This window comes from Vipera ursinii, assembly GCF_947247035.1.
Source record: "Vipera ursinii genome assembly, chromosome: Z".
NCBI lineage: Eukaryota > Metazoa > Chordata > Lepidosauria > Squamata > Viperidae > Vipera > Vipera ursinii.
In genome coordinates this window covers 49,285,466-49,303,316 of record NC_139517.1, presented here as the reverse complement: position 1 = coordinate 49,303,316, position 17,851 = coordinate 49,285,466, and the positions used below count along the sequence as shown (strand labels likewise).

Below are 17,851 nucleotides of genomic sequence, written 5' to 3'. Positions count from 1 at the left end.
ATCAGTTCAGAAACACTTCCTTACCAGATTCCTCAATGATTTCGACAATTGCAATGTTTCTACTACACCTGAAAAATTCTTCAAAATCCAGGGAGATATATCTGCTTTAATGTTTTATAACATTTTGTACTATGTCATAAAACATTTTGTAATAATTTTTATGTCATAAAATGTTTTGATAAAATTTGTCAAATTTCAATTCCATGGGAGATATGGGCACTGGATTTTGAACACATTCTATAAGTTAACCTATTTGAGGTATCTTGGTTCAAAACTTGTTGGCCTATAAGGCAATATTTCAGCCAGCTAAAGATTACAAACGTGAGTTGTTTTAGCGGTATATAGATAAGACAGTGATACTTGGAGGCAGAGATTTATGTCCTGCATCCCAGTGCTCATTTATCTGCATATTTTTAGCCAGCATATTGCAAACCTAATCCAGATTGTTAGTGGATGGTTCAGTCTGCTAAATATGTTTGTATTTTAACAAGGCCTCATAAACCTTTTAAAAAATCCTCAAAACTGCAATACATGAAATGATTTAAAGTAAAGTTTTCATCAGTTGCTGGGAGTTGTAGCTCTAATGAAAATTGCTATAAATAACCTTCCTTTATCAACCAAGGAATAACATACAGAAAAATATGCAGGAAAAAATGAAAGTTTTGACCAAGTAAAGGATAGAGGAACAGTATAGTTGGATTAAAATAGGAAGGTGTTTCATGAAAACTTTGCTGGATCACTTTCCCCTCCCATAAATGCATAAATTAGAAATTAAAGATTTCCTACGTCCTCAGCCTGCCAATTTTATATAGTTTTCAAATATATTTCAACCAACCCAGGCTCAACTTTAAGGCCACAGTTAAAACAACTTTCCCCTCTAGACATAGCAATGACCTGTAAGGAGACCATATCCCCTAAGTTCTTTCTTGCAAGAAAGTCTCAATCAGCGGTCCCATTGATTTCCCTTTAATGTTTACTTCTAAATAAACATGCCTAAAAATATCCTGCCTCTAAACCTGGGTGGACAAATAGTTTGCCTAATAAAGAGGACTGAAAAGAACTTGGGATTGTGACCATCACCTTTAGCATTTGTCAGTCACAAAATTGTCTTTAAAGAACATAATCACAGCTATAGACTGACCTCCCAACCAGGCAAAGAAAGCCAGGAAACACTTCTTCCTTCCTAGTAGATCCCTAATTAGGCAGGAAAAAAAACCAGGACCAGGGGTCTGAGCACAATACACAAAATACTCATGGGGAAATTTAATGCAAGTCTACTCAGAGTCAAGTGGCCCTCTGATCTAAAAGCAGTCTCCAAAGAGGCATGGGTAGAAAGGCAGTCTGAAACCACAGAAAAGAACAGCTCTCTTTCTGTATCTTTTAAGCACAGTTTGAAAATATGCTTTAAAGATGAAATATTTTAGACTTTGCCAGATGATGAAATGAATATAGGTACTGTACTGCAATCATTCCCACATTGAATCACTGATCCGCCACCGCCACCACGTGCAGGGAAACAAAAGTTGGGTGTGTGGGGGGAAAGGTCAATCAATTCCAACTTCTCTCACACAAAAAAAGATCTCGCAAAGTTGGAATTGATTGACCTTCACCACCCACCCTCCCTGAGCCTCCAATGCTCCGCCTGCCATTTTGTTCAACCTGACCACCCCCACCTCGACACTCTTCCTGCTGTCGCCCAGCGCAGCCGCCTTAGGGCTGCAAGGGCTGGCCTGGCATTCGAAGGGCACGTGCACCATCCGCCCGCTTCACCACCACCCTTCCCTGAGCCTCCAGTGGTCCACTTGCCACCTCGGCACCCTTCCTGCCACCGTCCAGCATGGCTGTCCCGGGGCTGCACTTGGAGCCTCCAGGATCCTTGTGCACCCTTTTTGCACCATTGTTTTTGGTGCCGCATCTGTGTGCACATTTGCCTTGCTGTTTTTGGCAGCATTTGGGGGGGATGGTCTATCCCCATTCGCAGCGTGGCTGCCTCTCAGGAGGGCAGCGTCAGCTGTCAATGCAGCGGTGGGAAGATGGAAGGCAATCCCACCCACCAGATCAGCCTGGCAGGGGTGGAGTGAGAAACTGAGCGGTGCGAAAAGCAGCGCTTGAAGCCTCCAGAAGCTGCAGGGATCCGGGTGTTCCCTTTGCAGTCATCCTCCTACAACAGGGGTGTCAAACTCAATTTCATTGAGGGCCGCATCAGCATTGCAGTTGCCCTCAGGGGCCGGGTGGGCGTGGCCTACTGGGTGGGCATGGCTAGAGTGCGTATGGCCTACTGGGTGGGCGTGGCCAGTTCTACATTGTTGGCATCAAGGGTGCCTATGGGGGCCTGGGCAGGAGTGGGACAGATCTGAGGGTCTCTGGCGGAAGGAGGGTCTCTGGGCCAGGGCCAGGGCCAAGGCAGTGGGGGCCGTTCCCTCCCTGTTTCCAGGATGGCTTCAGGGGCCGCATGAAAGCACTTCGCGGGCCGGATCTGGCCCCCGGGCCTTGTCTTTGACATGTCTGCCCTACAACATGTAGCCTCTCCCTGTTAGCAATCCAGTTCACCCAGGGCCAGATTGGCTGTCATGGTTGAGCTGGAGGACGGGGATGGGTCACATCCCCCACAATGGCCAACTTGACTCCAGGCAAGCCAGATTGCTTTAGCTGTGAGGAGCCTGGAGTAAGGTTTCCTGAAACTGATGGGAACTGCTGTCTGCCGCAACTGAACAATTTTAGCCGAGCCGCAAAATTTAACTCATAGTGGTGGCACCGGCAACAGGTAAGGTGGGGGAAGGCCTGCCAAAAATACTATGGTGGGATGGAGTGGGCGGGGTTAAGTAGGGCTTACTTTTTGGTACAGGACTTATATTAGCCCAAACCTAAAAAAATAAGCTAGGTCTTATTTTATGGCTAGGTCATATTTTCGGGAAAACACGATAAGCAGTCATCTACCTTCTACAAACACAGAAAAAGAAAAAGGCTAGCTTAACATCAGAAATAACAACATGCTGGGCTCAGAACAAAACTAAGGGGAGAATGCTTCAGTTTTCAGGAACTGACTAAGAATAATAAAGGCAGCTTTCTTTGCAAAACAACTATACTAGAAATCATATGGAGATTCAACCTCATTTTTTGTGGATTAAACCAAATTTGAAGTTTCATATCACATAAGATGTACTCAGGATACAAGAATACCTGTTCTGATATCTTACTACTACTTGTTTAAAGTCACTCTGGGTATTTTTTAACAATTCTCCTTTTCTTTTACTATTTCCTATTTCTTTTTTCCCCAACATGTAAGTGTGTGTGCACATGTGTTCTCTCTCTCTCTCTCTCTCTCTCTCTCTCTCTCTCTCTCTCTCTCTCTCTCTCTCTCTCTCTCACACACACACACACACACACACACACGTACCATGTTTCCCCCAAAATAAGACCCAGTCTTATATATTTTTTTTGGATCCAAAAGAGGCACCAGGTCTAATTTTGGGTGGGAATGTCTTACTTTAGGACCACCGCAACCAGGCCTCCCACACTCTGACACCTGTTGCACCGCTGCTTAACTTCCTCAGCAGCCACTTGCCATTACTTGTGGCCGGACACCACATGGCCCATTGTGCCATTGCCACTGCTCATGACAGGAGGCCGCATGGTGCTTCACTCCATTGCTGCCACTTATAGCAGGAAGCCATGGGGCCACTTCAGGCTATTTCTGCTGCTTGTGCAAGATGCTGCATGGCTCTTTGGACCATTGCCGCCGCTTGCAGCAGGAAGCCGTGCAGTGCTTCAGGCAATGGCAATGGCCCAACACGCCATGTGGCATCCTGCCAGAAATGACGGCAATGCCATGAAGCAGCATGTGGCCTCCTGCTACGAGCTGCTGTGAGTGGTGGCACTGGCATGATGAGCCATGAGGCACAATAATTGTCAGAGCATGGGAGGCCTGGCTGCAGCAGTCCTACCAGTAAGGTAAGCGGGTGTGAGGCACTTGGGGCAGCTCCAACCCCCCCCCATCCCCATCCTAGCTTTTTAGGCATGCGTCTCGCCCAAAAGTAAGGGTTATTTTTGAGGTAAGGCTTATATTAGGCCCACTCCCCAAAATCAAGCTAGCGCTTACTTTCAGGGAAACATGGTAATACCAAGCTTCCCAGATTAGACTTCCTGGTTTGATGAAAAGGTTGTAAGTCACAAAAGGTACATTAAGAGACAATATTTTCAGGTTACCACAGTATTTTTTCTTTATCCCTTACTAACATCCTGAGACTTTTTCCCAATCTAAGTTATCTGAAGACAGATTACGATTACTCTAACAAGCCAGCAAGATAAGTAGGAGGCTGTGGGCGATGTGCATGGTAGTTCAACAATCTGGAGGCCTTGGATTGGGGAACATTTGTATCTACCCAGCCAGCTTCTCAAGAAAATGGGCAACTGAAGCTAACCCAGCGTGCAGCTCACTGGTAGTGCTTTACTTTCTTGGATTGGAGTTATTTTCATTGTTCAGTTTGTTTCTCCCACACCTGCCAAACCCTTATTCTCATCTATAAATTACAAATATAATTGTTCCAGAAACTTCCTCAAAAGGCCTTCTTAAATATGCAGCTAAATCCACTGCCATTTACTTGTAAATAAATGCACCTTGGGGGTTTTTTTCCCCTAAAGAAAATAAGGAAGATGCTGTTGCTGTTTCCCTGCCTAGTCTTTTTATTCAGGGATAAATCTTCAGGGGCCAATTTGGAGTAGGGAATGAAGAGATCCCAGTGTGATCATGAAAACAAATGTAACTTGCCCCTGTGGCCTGCAGGTTAAAAGCACCTCCCTTGTCTTTTCCAATCTGAGGCAAACTTTCTTCATCTTAAGTTTTCAAAATGGCTGGAGACAAGAGCCCTCTATCAAGTTACAGAAGGCTACCTGCAGGAAAGGATGGGTTCCAGAAATCCATTCACGCCTTCTGAAGTTACCTACTTCTTTTGTTGTTGGGTTTTAACTGAAACTGAGTAGTTAGGACTTAAGCTGTGGGATGCTCTGAACTGAGGGATGTCAAGATGCTGTGATCACCCAGCTGAATATGTCTGGGGTATCTCTGAGTTATGCTTCCGTTGCTCAAACATGCACATTTGCCAAGTTGGACTAAACAATGTAGATCCTCTTTCACAATCGAATGTGGGATGCAGAGAGTTGTTTTTTTCCACCTTCCAGGAAAAAATGTTTTGTTAGAACAGAATTTAGTGTAGAAAGTTGTAAATGCCACCGAGAATTTGCAGGGTTCGCATCACTTTCAGCATTTAGAAAGTGAAAAGGACTGCCCCTGTTGAAAGGCAGAGAAGTTCCTTTCCCAGTACAATATTATTGACAAGAAAGAAAAAATGGTGGTGCTTCACAGTCCCCAATTGTAGGTCATCAGGGTTCGCGGCTTCCATTCGCTTTTCTTTTTTAACAGTGTTAAAAAATGTTCAGCCCGGGGCAGAGAGAAAGCGTTTGCTTTCGACCCAACCAAGCCCGAGATCTTCATCTTCATCTTGGCTGAAGATGACTCACGGGGGTTTATATCCTGGGCAACCAGTGATAGCGATTCCGAATTTAAATAGTATTGCCCTCTGCCCTAAACCACCTGGAAAGCTGCCGAATTGAAAGGCGAAGTGCAGTTCCTCAAAATCAACAAATATACGACCCACTCCCGTGCCGTGGGAGCGAAAGTTTAACAGGGTGGGACGAGGGGGAGGGACCATCCGGGCTGGTTCAGGGCCAAGGGGTCGCTGCAGAAAAGTTGACGCTCTCCAAAACGTTTGGTCTCCTTCCTCTCCGACCGTCATCGGAAAGAGGGAAGCGGCAGCCTAGCCTGTCTGAAGATACCCAGCTGCACTCTGATAGTGTGAATGTTATTCAAAGACCGGGAGAAGCCTCAGGTCGCTGAGCCGCCTTTCCTGGGAATTCCACTTGGTTGGGAAATCGCGGTTATTTCCTCCCGCGGGGAGAAGAGGGTTTGGGAAAGAGGCTGCTGCGATTGGTTTTATTGGGGGGCGGGGGGAAGGGAGGGACAGAGGGAGGAGGTGGGGGAGCGAGAGCGCCGGAGCTACTTACCAGAGTTCCGATTCTTGGAGCTCAGTGGGCGTCTCCTTGTGGGATTGTGTGCCTCACGCCGACGCAGACACACCCGGCGCCGAGAGATGGGAGCCTGACGCCGAAATGTCCCTCTACAAGAGGCTGGCGGATTCCTCTTTCTCGGGTAGCCGCTCCCCAGGGACTTGCAGCCCAAAGGCGATCAGCGAAAACCCTTTGAGGAGAAACAGCAACAGTTCTTTCTCCCTGCGTGGGATCCATTGCCTGACCCCCACGCGTACCGCCTTCCTTCCGCAACTCTAGTAAGCTTCCCATGCTGAATAGCGTGATGCCCACCCTTTCCTATTTCTAGAGGTGCCCATCTCCTATTGGCTATTTCTCCCAGCCAACGCGTCGGTGGACGGTTGACCCACGGCTGGGATCAGTCCCATCTAGTCTGGCCGCAGAGCTAGCTGTATTGGCTCGAGAAGACTAAATGTTGGAGCGCGTCCAGCTTTGGCCGGTGAAGCGACATCTGCTCTGATTGATCCTCCCGTTCATCACTGTGTGGACGGACCTCTCGATCTTGAAGCCCCTCATTCAGAGCACATCTGACTGCTATCTTTTCCGCAATATGTGCATTGCGCCATCTGAGAAATCAATCACTCGCGGCAGAGACGCCGCGAGCAGCTACCTAATTTATTCTCCTGGAAGAACTCAATCCGGCCCTCCCGAATCTGGTGCCTTCCAATAGCAACCATGGATTTATGATCGAAGTAGCCCAACACATCTGGAGGATACCAGATTGGAGAGAATTGCTTTAAACAAACAGCCTATTCTTTCCTGGAGGGCGCGCATGGTGAGTGGGCTTGACAGTGTCACTTCCTTAATAAAATGTTCCCCAAACCCTAAACACTTGTTCACTTCCCTGACCTATCGATCTCCATATTGTAAGTGTCGGTCTAGAGCTGCGAGACCAATTCTACGGCCCTGCTTTCTGGATGTGATGGGAGGGATAGTTCAAGTACCTGTAGTGCCTCGTTGGGGAAGATCTCGTTTGACCGAGATTTTTCCTCTCACCCCAGAACTGAGTATAAGTAAGATTTACATAACTTTTCTCCAGATCTAGAACTACCTCTTTCTCCATCTCCCCCAAACCACTATACAAGGCAAACACCACTTAAAGGGTTGGGGGGGGAGGGTAGCTGAGTCCATTCATGTTCACAGATTGACCTTGTTGTGGAAGGGACAGAGGGAACAGAGCAGGATAAGAGGCACCCTCCAAAACAAACAAATGAATACATAATCTATCAATCTGGAGCATTGGCTCCAACTACTTTTCTCCCTCAGCTTTCATTCAAGGAGGTTCAGTGGTGGAATTCAATCAAGATATGAGGAAAGTCCCAAGAAACATATACTTTACCTTAAAGCAATAAGAGCTGCAACAAAACTGGGATGGGACTATTAAACAAACCTGTTCTTCAAAGCTGAAAAGAAGATAAACTTGAGAAAATATTGGAGGAACGGTAACAAAGACACACAAGAACATAGGTTTATCTTCATTTAAGCACAAAATTTTGGAGTCTGATTTATTTGTGGCAGCAGGAATTTCAGATGTTTTTTTAATTTTTGGAGAAACAGTTCTTTCTGCAGAGAAGGATTTCTAAAAAGACTTTCTAGAAAATTCTTCCTTCAAAATTTAAGGCAAAAGAACGGAGAACTAGCCAAAATGTTTTCCCTCAAAAGTTAAAAGGGAGCCGATTTGTTCTTTCCAAGCACCCCAGACTGAAGGACATTCACTCCAAGTCCTTTCCTCCAAGGTAAGGCAAATAACTGAATGATGGGTGTTGCGGGCAGGTACGTAATTCCTTGTTTAATTCTAAACTTAAAAATACCCCCTGACATTTCAAAGAAAATGTAAAAGATGGTTACCATTATTCTACCCATAGATAAAAAATATGGGCACCTATGCATCCTTTCAATGCAAGAAATACGGTTTCTTTCTTGGATACTAGAAAACAAGATCTATTTCTACTCCTTAAGTTAACTTGTTGCAACAAACAAAATATCTGTTTTCCATATTAAAGCAGAAATTATCACTTTAGCAAAAAAATAAAATAAAAAGCATCCCAATCCAAGACAGGAAAATGAAGTTTGTGAGGAAGAATGGACAACTAACGTCCAGGAAGGTTAATTATTTCTGTTCCCACTTCCGTTAATGTTATGTTTCTCCACCCGGAATTTCCCTGTGGTGGGGGATTTATCAAGACTCACACCCATTTCTGGCCTTGAGAGCGAGCGCGGTCACAGTCCAAACAACCTCTGGGAGAGAAGGGGGGAGAGGGACCGCAGCGCACAGAGACCGGACCCACATTAAATAGTCGGTGCCCTTGAAATATTCCCACTAGCCCCTCCCCACTTAAGCCAGGTCTGATTCATTCCTTCCAGCCGGCCTTCCAGGCAGGGACGCGGCGGGGCTTCTCTCCCCGAGTCCCTACTTTCCATCCTTCCGGTACCTTCAGCCGGCAAACCTCGCGACAGTAAAGGCCAACCCTTACTCTGCTTTCTCACGCTTCTTTCACGCCTCTTCCCCATAAAATCCCCAGGAAGTTTCCTTCATCCCCACCACCACCCACGAAAAGCGTGTTCTCACGTGATTTAGGAATGACAGACACACCCCTTTCTCGCTCCAGTCTAGGTTTTTCAGATCAGACTTTTTAACCCGCTGAGGCCCGAGGTGAAAGAAAGACAAGGCAGGCAGGCATATCACAAAATCTTTCAGCTTCAATGCAAAGCGAAATATTACATTCTTCCTTCTCCCTCCCTTCCCCAATTTTTTCGACGTAATGCGCAATATTGTGACTGTAGCCCCGCTCCCGTTTATCAAATCCAACGCACCCTGGCAATTCCAAACGCTGTGGACTACACGCTTCCCCAGCTATAGAAGTGGCTTTAGGACTATGGATATTGTAGTCCGAGTGGTCTGGAAGACACGAGTTTTGGAAACCCGTCTTTTTAAAAAAGAGTTGACTGCATTTCCCTTTATTTCTCCTTCTCGCAAATACAAGCGCGCGCGCACACACACACACACACACACTCACACACACACAGACGTCACTCGGGCCTAGGACAAACTACGCGCATACTTGCTCACCAAGCGTACGACATTTGGATCTCGCAAGTTGCCCATCTCTTCTTGCGGGAGAGGAGAGATCCCCGGCCGAGCCTTTGATTCCAGCTTGCCGGCTGCAGGCTGCTGCCTGTCAAGGCTTAGTCTCAGTCCAATGGGCTTTCTAGCCCCCACTGCACATTCCGTTCTGCAGCAAGCGGGCTCAGTTCCCGCTGTTCCAGCTGTTGGAGAAAAGGCCTATCGAGTTCAAAGGCCCCGAAAGCCCCGGCTGCTGCCGAAAGGCACCAGCGAAAGGGAACCGGAGCTGCCGCCCTGCGCCCTAGCTGCAAAGCCGGGCGGGGGAGGGCGGCGAGGGGATGGGGCTCCTTTGATTCCAAGATCAGGAAATCCGAAGAGGCTACTTTGGAAAATCATCCGCAGCATCCCTCTCCGCATGAATAACCCTCCCCCCCCCCGCGCCCGCTGACAACCACCACAACAAAGAAAGCCGAGAAGGGCTAACAAATTTCGAGAGATCGGCCATTTTGAAAGGAATACCGAGAAGTGAGGAGAGGGAAAGGAAGAAAACGGCGAACAGGAGCGACGGAGTGACAAAGAGAGAGAAGAAGGGGAAGAGGAAGGGCACCGCCCGGGGCCAGCGAAAGCTCTCCCGGGTGAAAGGAGGGTTGGTTTGGGAGCGGAAAGTGTTCAAGCCCTACCTGATCCCGGATCCTTTCTAGGGGCGCGCGCCGAAGCAGCAAAATGTGGGACGGAAGAAAGGAGAGAGAGTGGGAAAAAAGGACACCCCTCGTCTCGTTTATACTGCTCAAGCACCAATTTAAATATATACATATGTATATAACAGACTCCAAGCCGAGCTTCTCGGAGCAGCCGCCCCTCCTCCTGCGGCTGAACTACGAGAGGGAAGGCAGGGAAATCAACAAAAGGACCCTCCCCCCGTCTTCTGGACAGTAAACCCCGCCCCTTTGGGGACCACGTGATCCCATTCCTTAGGGTGTTTGCCAAAGAGCCAAACCCATTAAAAAAATAATAAAAGCGGTGGCGGCGGCGAACGGCAGAAGAGGAATCAACGGGTCTGTTTCTCCGCCTCCAGACAAAACAAAAAGCAGCTCAACGGTCCAAGCCCCCAAGCTACAGCCAGACTACAAAGGCGTGAAGTTCTTCTGCCCAGCTGAAACAAAACCGAACCGGAACGAGTAGCCATAGTTCAGCTGTACCGGGGAAGAAACAAAAGCCCCGGAGTTGGTGCGCCCTTCCCCTCTCTTCTCGTCCCTCCCCCCCAGTCAAACCCTCGCGTCGGCTGAAAGAAAGCCTCAGGTTAATTTAGCGACAATTTATGTTCCAGCTCTGTTGAATTCCAGGACTCTTACTTGAAATCTGAAGAATTGCTGCGTGAATAAAACATGCAAAAAAATTTATAATATAACATTTCGCAACAATTTCGCTCTCCGGGTCGAAGCACTTACGAAAACTGACGCGATACGAATATGAGAAAAATATGCGAGGGAGGGAAAACTATCTGGTTAAAAATAGTAATTTACTCTATTATTTTCCCATGTGTTTGTATTCTTGGACTCGGGCACGTTTAGACAACATACTCTTTTTTACTTATAGTATTTTTCTAAACTTAAATCCACATGATCCAATTTTTATACTTTTGGCGGCTTAAGAGATGTGATTATGTGAGAAATAACGAAAAGAAAAGAAAATACAAAATAGAAACAGTGTGGGGGATGTTGCGGATTATCTTTCTTGATAGTGAGAAATCATCCAGCTGGGACAGCAGGATACTAGTCCAGATGAGTGTTGTAAACAAACGAGTTTGAAAGGTAAACCAATGACTCTCGGAGGATATTGAAAGTAGTTTGCTTTTCAATCCGGAGTACAGGATTTCCGATTGTGGGAGTCTCCTGGATGACTCACAAATAATATTTTTTGGAAGTTACGATAAATGTTTTAAGAGCAGAGTTAAATTTAAAATATGTTTTTTTTTTATTTTGTTTTAATGGGCTTCCCAAGGTCAGCTCTTTCAAGGAGTAGCTGGAATTTGGTTTGGGGGGACCTTTGATCCCAGCTCTGCTTTTGAGTTTCCTTTCCAAAGGATAAAAAAAAAAGGAGAGGTCAGTGGCTGTTGCCCTCAGGATGGCCTAGTCGGTTTAAAACCACCGCTACTGAACCGGTCAGATTTTGAAGTCTAAAGTAATCCCGGTCTCTAGTGGTAAGACGGCGAAGAGTTGGTGATATTCTAAAATCTATCCGTCTGTGGTTCTGTTCTACCATGTGTACTATTCTACCGTCAGATTTCTCAACCCCATTTAGTTCCATGAAAATCCTCTCATATCACGATTAAATTATTTCCTTCTGTGATTTGTGAACGTGCACGTGGTCGGTGCGGGAGACCCGGACTTAGCTGCTGCCTGCCTGGTGGCGAAACTCAGCGCCTATTCACGCGAGTTTTTTCTGCAACCACCGAGCTAGCTCCTGCACAGGCAGGCTTAAGAGTCATGGCGGCGACCCAAGAACATGGTTGGTAGACCGATGCGGATTTCAGATCCATCAAGCGGCTGGTGAATGAATCATAAATCCTGATTAAAAGGGGATAAGAATCGGACTAAGGAAAGCAACTTCGGAACTTTATATCAGCCTAATTAAAATAGATTAACTTTTTTCTTCTCAGCCCCGCCGCTATATACGAACTACTGTCTGACTGGTCCAAGCTGCCGTTTCCCTTCCTCCGCAGTGTAGGAACTTGGCCTCGACCGGAAGCCTTTCATCCTGCTGAGACGGCCTCGCCCTACAGCGACTTTGGGTGACTCTAGGGACACCGGGCGCAGCCAGATCCAAACTCGGCGCGCTCGAGGTATTGCTGCTGCTGCTGCTGCTGCTGCTGCTGCTGTACGAACAGTCGCGTCAGCCAGACGTCACTCCTCCTCCTGGCAGGCGTTTTTGAATGAGGGAAGCTGCTCTTTTCGCTAGCCCGCGAAGATTTCAACGGACAGCGCCAGAAAGGAGATCAAAGGAGGGGGGAGGGGTCCCGAGTTCCTTTCAGAGAGATAAGTAGCCGAAAACCATTTCCTTCGAAGAACAGGGTTCCTTCGAAAAAGAAGCAACGCCGGAGGAGAGCAACTAGTTGATGGGGAATTCCGCTCACCCTTCTAGCCCACCCTTTTCCTCGCTAGAAAACCAGGCCAGCGAGACTGCCTGACAGCCTGTCACGATCTCGAGACTCAGAAACCGCCCCCTCGAGTCTTGTCACCCCCATGCAGATGTCTCTCTGATTCCATCAGACTCACCTCGGACGTACCTTCTCGAAATCCAATTGAAAGTGAAGAGAGTGAAGCGGGGAGAAGCGATTCTTCCCTGCGAAGTGCCAGATTTCCCCCCCCCCCCGGCCAATGAGGCAGGGGATCGCTGGCCGTTTATTTCGCCTGCCCTGATTCTTTTTGAGGGGGGTATGTTTCCCTCCTTCATTAAATCAATGGCCCAATATTTTAAAAAAATCTCGGAAATTGAAATCTTTCTGGCTCCTACTCCTTAATTTAGTTCCACTGCTTTGAATGGGATGAAGTGATTCGCGGTGCTTCTCCAAATATTCAGTCACGATTTGGGGTGCGGCCTGCCCTCTCTGTGGCTCACAGCAGTAGCCCAACCAGCCGGGGGGAAAGCATTTCTCGATCCTTTCGCAGAACAACGTGTAATCTTCTGACCAGAGTTACTTTGCCACAGCCTCGCCCGGAGACCCACTGACTTCTCGACCTCCCTTGTGCCTGGATCGAAAGGAGGGAGCGATCAGGGGAGCGGCTGAGCTACAAATATCTAGAACCCGAGGCTTCCTTGCCCTTTCTTGTTTGCTCTCCGCCTGTGCTCAAAAGCACAGGAGCCCCACTTGCTGTGTGCGGGAAGGTGGGTGGAAGGTGGATGGCAACCCCCAGGCAGGATCAGAATCAAGGAGGGAACGAGAACTTACAACAAAGCATCGCTGATCCTGCTGCACAAAGACAGGCGCCTGCCTCTAAATTCTCCCCCAGTTGAATAGGTGATTCTGCTTCATTGTTGATGCCGATTTTTATTTTATTTTTAGCCTTCGGTCTAACTTTCCGAACCCTGCATTTTCTTACATTTGCGCACTAACCTGAATTAAGAGTGCAATCCAAGAGAAACCTGCTCAGAGATTAGTGCATTGGCTTTTTACTTACGTACCTTCGAAACAATTTTGACACTTAGCAACTGCTTGGACAATTTCTTCCAGTTTATTTGGCAAGATTTTGAAAATTGGTTGGCCTTCTTTCCTAGGACTGAGAATGAGTAAGTGGTCAAGGTGGCTTTGTGTTTAAGCCTTCTGGTTTCTAGCCTGGTGCTTTTACCATTCATGGAACTGACTTTATATCTCCATAATAATGGTTGGGTGACACTCTAAAGCAGTACTTCTTGCACCCAACAACTTAAGATGCATGGACTTCAAGATGTTGGCTAGGGAATTCTGAGAGTCAGTTCACACACCTTAAATCTGCTGAGTTTGAGCACTACTACTCTAAATCACCAGTATGAAAATGGCCTGAAAGTTGTTTGTAATCGATTACACACATGAGGATATGGCAATTATAAAGCTTCTTCAGTTAGAACGTCTGAGAAAAAAAGACATATTAACAGCAATATGAAGAGGCACTCCTAATTTATTTATTTTTATTTTAATCCCATTTATATCCCGCCCTTCTGTTATAGAAATGACCAGGACATTATAATAACAATTCTGTTTACCAAATAATTTACCTTGTCTGAAGAGGTATAATAATCCTTTTGGAAAGCAGATCTCATATTTCTAACACTACTTCCTCGTTCTCCAGATGCAAGAAAAACAAGGCATGTTGTTTAAAACTATTGGGTGCACCTGGTGAAAAATTATGTATATTTCCCATACTTTCCCTTTTCCTAAGAAACTAACCCGGCCCTGAGCAAATTTATCAACAAGCTCAGTAAGTTTCACTTAGATGAAAGGTTATTTTCAATGAAGGGCCCCCAGGAGTTTTGGTAAACAAGGTTTTCCTAAGAGTCACAAGGTATTGTCAACTATTGCCTGAATACCGGTTTGGGTCTTTTGTTTTAATGAACAAAAATGTATTTGAGGTAATCCCTTTTCGGGGTAGTTTCTCCGAATGGCTTAGTTAGGTGGGGGTAGATCAGGCTGTTTTAAAGGGATTTAATTCCTACTTTTCTAACAAGTCTAAATTATTATATACAGTATTATTTGCTAATCCCATTTTAAGATACACCTTTAAGATTCATCTAAAATGCTCTCAAATAGGACAATAACCTCTCCAGTTTTATTCCCCGATGAATTCAGGGGGTCGTATATTTTCAGCAGAATCCCAGAGAAAGATTTTCTCTGGATATCTCAGGGCTACAATAGGGAGCATCGCCTCAACATCCCTCAGAAAATGAGAAAGCACAGGGAAACCCTTTAAAATGTTTTTCCTCCCGGCTAACTGCAGAAAGGTCTTCGTTTATTTTACTTGGTAATCTCACTCCGAACCCGAGATAGTACAACCTACGGGAAACACTGAAAGACTAAATTGTCTTTCACTTTCCTCTTCTCTCTCCCCTCGCCTTGCCAATAAATAAATATCCCGCTCCACCCAACAAGTCTGTACATGAATTTTGAAAGCTACTGGCCTGGAGATCTGCTTGACAAAACGGAAGAAGTATCGGGAGGCAGGAAAGGGATTAGGAGGTTGGGCGCCGCCCTATATTGTTCTCCAGGGCAGACTCTTTTGGGGACTACGGAGAAAGTTTCCAAAAATTTGCCGAAAGGCGATTGGGGGGGGGGCAGTCCCTTTACCGCCTGCATCCAGTCCTCCAGGTGGTGAGAAAAGTGGATGCTCTTTTCAGACACTGAAATGATTGAGCCACACTTTTCATCGGACGCCCTCAGGTGTGAAGGAGAAACCCGAAAGGGTTCAGAAGAATGTAGATGGGGCAGCTGATTCCTTTTCGAAATTAAGTTATGCTGTAATAGAAATTGTCGTAATTATATTGTGTTGTTAGCTGCGAAGTCGTGTCCGACTCATCGCGACCCTATGGACATTTTCTTTGACTGGGACAGGCGTTCCTTTCTTCTGTCCCTCATCCGAAAGAGCTACAGCCCTGGCTGTGTTCACACGACGGTTCGGAGAAAGACCTAGCGGCTGCATTGGCACAATATGCAATTGGCTTCTTTGAATCTGGGTTACGCTTGTGTTTTGGCGGAGTGGTGGCTTAGAAGGCTTTCGGAACCCAGCCCATTTGGTTAGTTTTCGTCTGCTCCCGGTGGGGCCGCGTCGCTAAGAATTTCCCACCCAGCAACATTGGCTGTTGCTGATTTTCCTTAAGATATCTCGGGAAGCGCAGTCTTGCTTTCCCGCGGCCCTCTATCATTTCCGTTTCATGGAAACCAATGCCAAATTTTTCTTGGCCAGAACCCTTCCCTTCTCCGTCCCCCCCGCCCCCGCCTTCATGGTCTGACATCTTCCGAGTAAGAATTCTGCCTAATTCCGAATATCTTGACACCACCCCGAGGGTGCCTCTCTCAAAGATATCGCCTGTCTGTTCTAAAAAAAACACAAACCCAACTAGTCGATCCGAAGGCTAAAGTGTCAAACCGCGCCGAAACAACGCAAAACCAACGGAAGAGACCAGAACTCCGAATCTCTTGGGGACCCCTGCGCTGAGCGTGCTCAATTTGAATCCAGCCTCTCCAGCTCCCACGGAAAGGAAAGCAAGTGGAAGGGAAAAAGAAACGCCCCAGGGAGGGACACAGTTACGCAGCGCCTCAGACAAATCTGTCGGCGTTTGGTTTGGCCCTGCAGGCGTGTTGCGTGGAGCGCTTCAGTCGCTCTCACGAAGCGGTCTGTCATTTTCGGACTCTTCGAATATGTGGAGTTATGATAGCCGCCCTCCCCAATTAGGAAGGAGCGGCCAACCCAGTCCGATGTTCACTAGCGAACATACGAAGCGAGACAAGAGACGGGATTCGCAAGGCAACTTTTCCCATCGGCAGATTTTCGCACACGTTGTAGAGTGAAACTGCTTTTCCCGAGTACTGGCATCGTAATCAGGGCATCGTAGTCTTTATGACACGAGCATCCTCTTTTGACTCCATGCAATTTTAAACATGCCTGTTTTTTTTTCACGAAATGATCTCCTCCACTGTTCGTGAGGTCTTTGTATAGAAAGACTGATATTTGCCCAGAGAGCGGGCAAAGCTTTCGCGTTCTCTCTATAGCTTGAATAAATCTTTTACAAATGGAAAACTCACAGAAACCGAGCCTGACGTAGTCCCCATCTTTCCTGGGACAAGGTTAAACAAAAACATGCATTTCAGTGAAGGGAGTGAGGCGGAGAGATGATTGAGCCAGGGCCGTTTGCAGAGCAGTTACAAAGCACTTAAGTTCCAGAGGGGGCTCTGAATCGTATACTTGACATAGAATCGTCTCATTTGGAAAAGGACTCGAAATCAAACGGAACGAAACCTTTTGCTTAGTTTTGTTCCACGCTTCTTCGTATCCTTCCCCTCTATTCCTCTCTTTTCTCTGCCTCCAGCGGCAGAACATAGAAAGTATTTTTTCAGATTAGAAGTGGCTATGCTCAGCAAAAGGAAAACACAGGAGACAGTCTCTGTGGCGCAATCGGTTAGCGCGTTCGGCTGTTAACCGAAAGGTTGGTGGTTCGAGCCCACCCAGGGACGTGCGTATCACTTTTGGTACCTGTTTGTTTTTCTTAGTTTGATGGCCCTTTTTCCAAAAGAGAGAAAGAGAGAATCCAAAATAAAAGTGAAAAGAGTCTTTAAAATTCTTTGTTTTCCACAGCCAACCCTACCAGCTTCTGCTTTTTCCATTGGAAGTGCATTTTAGTGGTCATTCTTATTTTATTAAAAATTATTAATGCACAGTAAATACACACTGAAAAGAAAAAAAAGAAAGTTCAGAAAAGAAAAAATAGAAAAATAAAAAATAAAAACAAAACAAGAATGTAATAAAGAAAAAGAAAAATATGTAAAGAAGTGACTTCCTACCATCACAAATATAAACATAGTAACTTATCACCTTATCTTAAATTACAGCAAATTATCTCCTCTTCCCATATCCCATTCCTTAACAATAAAGAAATCCACAAAATCTCATCATTTTAGTCTGATGTTGACAAAAACCCATTAGGCTATCAGGGATAACAATATATCTATTTTAACTTTGATGAAATAAACCAACTGTATATTCCTTCCATTTACTTCTAACAATCTTGATTTTTGGTTCCTTAAAATAATGTGCTAGAAACTGATTTTTCATTTTTTTCTTTATCTCATCTCATAAAATTCCTCAAAAGGATTAACCAGTCTGTTTTGAACACCCATTATAAGAAAATAATCCAGGTCACTTTCTTGGGTTATTATTTCTGTATCCGCTTCATTTATTAAAATATTAGGCGGCTTTTTTTGTATGTTCAGTGTAATATCTTTTTCCATGTCATTCTTGCAGGCTATCATTTTTAAACTGACTTTCAAATCAATCTCAAACTTGTCACGTAAAATTTGTCCCTCTTCCATAACATCTTTTAAATACAGTCTATCTATAGAGGCAGACACTCTTAAAATTAACCTGGGTCTATTATTCAAAAATATTCTTCAATATGTCTATGTCAAAATAATTTCTTCATTTTATCTTATAAGATGAA

The 17,851-nt window shown here is 45.8% G+C and overlaps 1 protein-coding gene across 8 annotated transcripts in view; it reads right to left on the bottom strand.

The window, feature by feature from the left end:
* Positions 1–10,076, bottom strand: part of PCGF2 (polycomb group ring finger 2) — an 84,049-nt gene extending 73,973 nt beyond the window's left edge. For 2 of the 8 annotated variants that reach the window (XM_083376335.1, XM_083376338.1), the window contains exons 1-2: positions 9,847–10,076; positions 6,061–6,253 (exon numbers count right to left, since the gene is read on the bottom strand). The gene's annotated coding sequence lies outside the window, so the exon portion shown is untranslated. Of the gene's footprint in view, positions 1–6,060 lie in introns of all 8 variants that reach the window. The other 6 variants (XM_083376334.1, XM_083376333.1, XM_083376331.1 and 3 more) reach the window with 6 other exon arrangements.
* Positions 10,077–17,851: the final 7,775 nt, after the last annotated feature.